An 8,223-nucleotide genomic window follows, 5' to 3' on the forward strand; every position below is an offset into this window, starting at 1 on the left:
GCTAGGAGGTAGGATGTCTCTGGATTCAGTCTCCTGCCCCTCCCCCAGAAAGAAAAAAATGTTTATTGTCCAGGACATAAATAACATGCCATCAGGATCTGTTTCCACTTTGATGCCAAAGCTATAAAGCAGCAGTTACAACATAAATATGAGCAACAGAGAAAAAAGTTCACGCGTTTTCAGGAATCCTCATTTATCCAGCATCTTTGACCACTGGGACGTTCTGCCAGTTGAGAAAGAGGAAGGAGACATCAACTGACGAATGCCTGGGCCACTGTCTGGCCTTAGTGGGTTCACCAGGGGGCACAGACCTGGGCTTCAGGTTTAAGGGTCAGAGTCTCATATTCGTGCAGATTCCCATCAGAGATCAAATTCTGGTGCACTTAAAGAGTCAGTTTACAAACAAAAGTGTCGATGTACTCATTTTTTATGTACATTCACAATAAGTGTGTCAAATGTTAAAAAGCCCAGTGTCCATCATTAGCCAATATACTCACTTCCCAATTAAAAAAAAAAAATCTGCTTAGAGACAAAGCTATAGCCAGGCTTCGTGGCACAGGCCTGCAATCCCCTTTGCTCAAGAGGCTGAGATGGGCAATCACAAGTTTGAGGCTGACCTGAGGAAACCTAGGGGGAACCTTTATCAAAATAAAATAAAATAGTGGCATACACTTGTAATCCCAGTACTTGGGAGGCTGAGACAGGAGGATCGCAGGTTTGAGGACAGCCTCAGCAGGTAGTGAGACTCTCATTAACCTAGCAAGACCCTGTATCAAAAGTAAAAGTAAAATAGGGCTAAGGGAGCTGGGCGTGGTGGCGCATGCTTGTAATCCCCACGCTTGGGAGGCTGAGACAGGAGGATCACACAGGTTCGAAGCCAGCCTCGGCTACTTAGTGAGGCTCTCAGCAACTTAGTGAGACCCTGTTTCCACATAAAAGTATAAAATAGGTCTGGGAGTATAGCCCAGAGGTAGAAAGTCTCTGGGTTCCACCCCCAGTACCACAGGGGGAAAAAAAAAATAGGGCTAGGGGAGTAGCTTGGAGGTAGAATGCCACTGAATTGAATTCCCAGTACTATAAATAAAAAAGTAAATAAAATTAAAAGGGCTGGCTGTGGTGGCACACGCCTGTGATCACAGTACCTGGGAGGCCGAGACAGGAGAATCCCAGGTTCCTGGTCAGTCTCAGGGACTTAGGCCCTCAGAAGCTTAGTGAGACCCTGTTTCAAAAATAAAAATAATAAAATAGGGCTGAGAGTGTAGCTTAGAGGTAGAATACCCCTTGGTTCAATCTCCAGTACCATAAAAATAAAGAAATAAAATAAAAAGGGATGGGGATGGGGATGTAGCGCAGTGGTAGAGTGCCCCTCGGTTCAATAAGAAGGGAAAAAAAAGAAAGAAAGAAGGGGGAGAGGAAGGAAGAAAAGAAGGAAGGAGGAAGAGAGGGAGGGGAGAAAGGCCATTATCAGAAGTTTGTTTTTAGCTGGGCACGGCAGTGCACCCCTGTAATCTCAGTACTTGGGAGGCTGAGACAGGAGGATCACAGGTTGAAGCCAGCCTCAGCAATTTAGTGAGGCCCTCCACAACTTAGTGAGACTCTGTTTCCAAAAAATAAATAAATAAATAAAGTAGGGCTGAGGGTGTACCCCGGGGGGAGAAGGCTCCTGGGTTTTTCTTTTCTTTCTTTATCCTTTTGTGATTTTTGGTGGAGAGAAGTGGGTGTAACTTCCAGGGTAGTGGAAACTATGGATAAGGGAACTGCTCCTTCTATTGGAAGGAAGGAGTATTGCTGCAAAAGAAGATCAGAACTAGTATGTCCAAATCTTTTCTTGCTATCTCTGTTTTTACCAATATGATTTTCTTTTTTTTTTTTCCACCATACACTAAAGTAAAAGAAAACTGCAACCACAGCTGCTGTGAATAAATAAGGAAGTGGCATTTTCTTTTTCTTTTTTTTTTTTTTTTTTTTTTTGTGGTACTGGGGTTCCTGGAAGCCCTTCTACCTCCGGGCTACACTCCCAGACCTATTTTTACATTTTTATTTGGAAACAGGGTCTCCTAAACCAGCGCGCGCAGCTGGCTTCGAACCTGCACGATCCTCCTGTCTCTGCCTCCCAAGCGCGGGGATTATATGCGTGTGCCACCACACCCAGCCTTTTTCTTTTTTTTTTCCTATCTCCAGGCTACACTCACAGACCAATTTTATATTTTATTTAGAAACAGGGTCTCTTAAGCCAAAGAGGCTGGCTTCGAACCTGCGCAATCCTCCTGTCTCTGCCTCCAAAGCGCGGGGGTTATAAGCGTGCGCCACCACGCCTGGTAGGAAGTGGCATTTTCTATTGTCTACCAACTCTCTTCCTGGTCTGATAGTCTAACGATGAGTATGACCTGAGCCACAACTCAGGTTTGTGGACAAGGCCCTGCCTCCCCTCACCCAAACTGATTTCTCTCCCTCAAGGCTGTTAGAGAAGGATTAGGGGTTTATTTATCACTGGTTTATTTCCTCTCATGATTTAGAAGCTTAAAAAATTCAGTGATTTTTAAAACATTAGCTCCTGTTTTTTCTTTTTTTGTGGTACTGGGGGTGGAACCCAGGGGCTTTTCTACCTCTGGGCTACACTCTCAGACCTATTTTATATTTTATTTGGAAACAGGGTCTCAGTTGCTGAAAGCCTCACTAAGTAGCTGAGGCTGGCTTTAAACCTGTGCAATCCTCCTGTTTCAGCTTCCCAAGTGCTGGGATTACAAACATGTGCCACCACGCCCAGTTTAGCTCCTCTGTTTTATCTAACAAATGTAGTAAATCAAAATATGCTTCTGGCCGGGTGTGGTGGCGCACGCTTGTAATCCCCGTGCTTGGGAGGCAGAGACAGGAGGATCACGCAGGTTTAGAGCCAGCTGCGCTGGCTTGAGACCCTGTTTCCAAATAAAAATATAAAAATAGGTCTGGGAGTATAGCCCGAAGGTAGAAGGGCTTCCAGGAACCCCAGTAGCACCAAAAACAAAAAAAACAAAACCATATATATATGCTTCTGAAGCCGGGCATGGTGGTGCATGCTTGTAATCCCAGCATTTGGGAAACTGAGACAGGAGTATCTCAGTTCATGGACAGCCTCAGCTACTTAGTGAGGCCCTCTGCAACTCAGTGAGACCCTGTTTCAAAATAAAGAATAAAAAATTGAGCAGGGGGTGTAGCTCAGAGGTCAAATGCCTCTGGGTTCCAGCCTCAGACCCGAAAAAAAAAAAATAATATATATATATATATATATATATATATATATATATATATATATAGAGAGAGAGAGAGAGAGAGAGAGAGAGAGAGAGCCAGGCGTGGTGGCGCGCTTGGGAGGCAGAGACAGGAGGATCGCGCAGGTTTGAAGCCAGCCGCGCACGCTCTCTTAGGAGACCCTGTTTACAAATTTTAAAAAATGTAAAAATAGGTCTGGGAGTGTAGCCCGGAGATAGAAGGGCTTCCAGGAACCCCAGTACCACAAAAAAAAAAAAAAAAAAAAAAAAAAATATATATATATATATATATATATATATATATATATATATATATATATATATATATTGTTTCTGAGCCAGGCGTGGTGGTGAGGCTATTCTCAAACCTCCAATCCTCCTGTCTCAGCCTCTCAGGAGTGAAGGCGTGTGTCGGCTATTTTTCTTTTTTTTCTTTTTTCTTTTTTTTTGGTGGTACTGGGGTTCCTGGAAGCCCTTCTATCTCCGGGCTACACTCCCAGACCTATTTTTACATTTTTCTATTTGGAAACAGGGTCTCCTAAGCCAGCGCATGTGCCTGGCTTCGAACCTGTGTGATCCTCCTGTCTCTGCCTTCCAAGCGCGGGGATTACAAGTGTGCGCCACCACGCCCGGCCTCTATTTTTCATTTTTTGAAACAGGGTCTCACTAGGTTGCTGAGTGCCTCATTACATTGCTGAAGCTGTCCTTGAACTTCTGATCCTCCTGACTCAGTCTCACAAGTAGAATGAATTAGGAATTGACTCCCACTTTCCACTGCCAAAGTTCAGGTCCTTTTGTCTGTTTCAGACCTCTCACATGTTCTACATCTAGCTTATTATCAAAGGGTCCTTCTTAATGTCACCTAAAAATCTTCCTAAAGCAAGTTCTGGTCATGTCCTGCCTACCCTCAGAAACCTCGTACTGCTGTTGGCCTTTGTGCCATTTCCCCTGCTGCTCTGCAGCTCACAGCAACCCAGATTTCCCAGCTCTGTCCTAAGCACCCACTGGGACCTGGGGCACTCAGCTCTGTCCTAAGCACCCACTGGGACCTGGGGCACTCAGCTCTGTCCTAAGCACCCACTGGGACCTGGGGCACTCACACTTCTCCCTTACCAGCCAAGGCCGATCAGCACTCAGCACTCCACATCCACACTAGGGTCTGCCATTGGTGATGACGACGGGATTCCCGTACTATCCAGCCACTTCCCTCCCCATTTTTAATTTATGGAACTCCATTTCATCACTCCATCATACAGCAGTGATATACTGGGGGCTGGAGGAGAGGAAACATAAAATACACTAAAGGTGGAGTCACTGCCTATAGAGAATTTTAAACAAGCCAGGCATGGTTGCACACACTTGTAATCCCAGTACTTAGGAGGATGAGTCAGGAGGATTGCAGGTTTGAGGCCAGAGACTCTCAGCAACTCAGACCCTGTTCCAAAATTAAAAAAAAAAAAAAAAAAAAAAAAGATAGGGACATAACTTGGAGGCAAAATGCCCCTGGGTTCAATCTCTATTACCAAAAACAAAAAGAGAATTTTAAAATGGTAATAAAATTGACAGGAAGTCAATTTTTTTTTTTTTTTTTTTTTTTTTTTTTTTTTGGTGGTACTGGGGTTCCTGGAAGCCCTCCTTCCTCCGGGCTACACTCCCAGACCTATTTTATATTTTTGAAACAGGGTCTCTTACGCCAGCACGGCTGGCTTCGAACCTGCGCGATCCTCCTGTCTCCGCCTCCCAAGTGCGGGGATTACAAGCGTGCGCCACCACGCCCGGCTCAATTTTTTTTTTTTGTACTGGGAATTAAACCCAGGGGCCTTCTACCTCTGAACTACACTACCAGCCTTTTCTCTTTCTTTCTTCCTTCCTTTCTTTTTTTTTTTTTTTTTTAATTTTTACTAAGCAGTGAATTTTAATGCCTCTTTTGTGGGGCAGGGAAGGTTATCTTTGAAGACACCCAAAGGTTGTCTGGCACTTTGGTACAGGATTTGGTCCAATTTTGTGCTGGCTTAAGGTACAGAAAGGCACATAAAGTTGGGGCTAAGACTTTTCTGGGCTGGGTAGAAGATGAACAAGAACACGGTTTGGGGGAGACAGGATGGTGTGGGCTGGGCTGGGCCCACACCACCTCTGTTGGCCAATGGAGTTGTTCTGGGTGGATGCTGGGGCACCAGGGCAGCACCAGCCCTCAGGCTGGGCAGCTGCTGCTGTGCTGACCCCTGTTGGCGCCACTCACTGTTCTTGAACCACAGCTGGGTCTCTCTCTGGCCCCCTTCATGGAGTCACTGGCCTGGATGATGTTCCTGCTAATGTGGATGTTGAAGGCCCCCCAGATGGTCCCAGAGGTGGCCTCAGTGTGTCCTATCATGGTCCTCGAGGAGCGGATACATTGTGCTCTTCCCACACCATGGCCACCACCAGCCCAGAACTCATGTAGCTGATGAGGGCTGGGTAAAAGGGCTTCCTCCGTAAGTCCTGGTAGTGCTCAGCAAGGATGCTCCAGGGGCCTGAAGCATCTTCATCCCAACCAGCTTGAAGCCCTGTCTCTCAAAGCGCTGAATCACCGCCCCCACCAGCCACCGCTGCACCCTATCTGGCTTCACTGCAACCAGGGTCCGTGAGGGCCCTCCAGAGGTGGGGTGCACCAGGGGGCGTGGGCCACACAGTAGCGCCTGCAGCGCCGCGTGCCTGAAGAGGCCACCCATGTCCAGGGCCCCGAGTGCACGGGTAGCGGGCTTTATTCTTTATTTTGAAACAGGGTCTGAGTTGCAGAGGGTCTCACTAAGTAGCTGAGGCTGGCCGAGAACCTGTGATCCTGTCTCATCCTCCCAAGCACTGAGATTAAAGTGTGTGCCACAACACCCAGCTGTCAATCTGCTTTTCATCACCATCAAGCACCAACAATTCTAAACAACTTCATTAATAAAAGTATTCCTACTGGTCCCACCACCATTACCCTATATGAGCCACTGTTACTCAGGTACGGCTCCTTTCTGAAAGATACGTTACCCATTCTGAGGCACAATTAATCATTTCTTCCAAAACCCCCAATGCACATCTGAAGCTCTTACATTAAAGGGATCTCCAACTTCATTCATAGACTAACACTTCAACAGTTTGTCTCAGCTACTCAGTTAAGTCCTCAATGAGTGAGATGTGCTATTCCAATATTCTGTATTACTAGAAAACCATCAAGTCTTACACTTGACTCTTAGCTCAGACTGACAGCATACAGAACATAATTTGAATTTCAAAGGCTAGAACATCATGACTTTCAGAAGCTAGATCATGGACTTTTGTGTGTGTGGAACTGGGTGTGGAAACCAGAGGCATTCTACTTCTGAGCTCTACCCCCAGCTCTATTTTTTTTTTTTTTTTTTAATTTTGAAACAGAGTCTAAGTTGTAGAGGGCCTTCATAAGTTGTTAAAGCTGACCACAAACCTGAGAGCCTCCCATCTGAGCTTCCTAAGTGCTGAGACTATTCTTTTATCTTGAAACAGTGTCTCAGTTGCAGAGGGCCTAAATAACTGAGGCTGGCAACAAACCTGCAATCCTTGCAGTCTTACAAGTGTGTCACCATGCCTAAGCTATATGAACACAATTCTAATTTCTACTACTATATCTTCATATTCTACTCATACCAAACTCTTTATGCTTATTTACTTCTGCCTATCATAAGTAAGCTTTATCTGATTTTTTATTGTTTTATTTTTTATGGTGCTAGAGATTGAACCCAGGGGCATTCTACCTTTGAGCTACACCCCCAGCCCTATTTTTTAGTCTTTATTCTGAAACGGTCTCACTAAATTGCAGAGGGCCTCACTAAGTAGCTGAGGCTGGCCACCAACCCAGATCTTCTTGTCTCAGCCTCCCAAGTACTGGGATTACAAGCATGTGCCACCACGCCTGGCTACAAGTGAGCTTTATCTTATTACAGTACTTTTTATTGATTTGCTTAACTGCTAAGCCCCAGAAGGAAATATAAACAGTTCTATTTTAGAGATAGAAATACAACACTTAATTCTAATGAATAAAACTAAGACCAGGCTTGGTGGTGCACACCTGTAGTCCCAGTTACTCAGTAGGCTAAGGCAGGAGGATCACTTGAGCCCAGGAACCAGAGTCAACCCCGGGCAATAGACTCTCATCTCAAAGAAACAAAAACCTTGGGACAGCAAATACATAAAAAGTAGAATATAGCGGGGTGTGGTGGAGCACGCCTGTAATCCCTGCGCTTGGGAGGCGGAGACAGGAGGATCGCGCAGGTTCAAAGCCAGCCTCCCTGGATTAAGAGACCCTGTTTCCAAATAAAAAAAGTATAAAAATAGGTCTGGGAGTGTAGCCCGGAGGTAGAAGGGTTTCCAGGAACCCCAGTACCACCAAAAAAAAAAAAAAAAGTAGAATATAGCCAGGCGTGGTGATGCTCACTTGTAATCCCAGTACTTGGGACACTGAGACAACAGGATCGCAAATTCAAGGATAGCCTCAACAACTTAGCTTAGGATTAAGAGACCCTGTTTCAAAATAAAGAATAAAAAAATAGTTCTGAGGGTTTAGCTTAGAGGTAGAATAACTCTGGGTTCAACCCCCAGTACCACAAAAATAATAAAAAGTAGAATACATTTTTATCATACAAATTTTATTTAAAAATTTTCTTCTTTTCATGGAATAAATTTTCTCATTACCAATTCCCACAATGAGAAAATCATTTACTACTCATAGTTTTATATTTATGAACAGATCATTTTAGGATGAGTAAAACACATTTGAGGATTACATCTGTTTATAACCTATAATATACTGATACTTCTACAAGCGAATCTTCATCTACAAGGAAAATTCCCTAAAGTTTCTCTAAATTCAGGAGTTCTCTAAATTTTCCTTCCAGGGATTTAGAAATCTGTAATGTGAGAATTCAGCATCCCCTAATTTTAAAGTTTCCCTAGGACATGGAACTATTACGTCACTGGT

General features: G+C 44.6%; 1 pseudogene across 1 annotated transcript; it reads right to left on the reverse strand.

Annotated features, from left to right (window-relative positions):
• Positions 1-5,439: 5,439 nt before the first annotated feature.
• On the reverse strand, positions 5,440-5,956 carry LOC308263156 (nucleoside diphosphate kinase, mitochondrial-like; annotated as a pseudogene). Its single transcript has one exon. The product of its transcript is annotated as a nucleoside diphosphate kinase, mitochondrial-like (transcript).
• Between the last annotated feature and the right edge of the window lie 2,267 nt (positions 5,957-8,223).

This window comes from Muscardinus avellanarius, assembly GCF_963383645.1.
Source record: "Muscardinus avellanarius genome assembly, chromosome: 1".
Lineage (NCBI taxonomy): Eukaryota > Metazoa > Chordata > Mammalia > Rodentia > Gliridae > Muscardinus > Muscardinus avellanarius.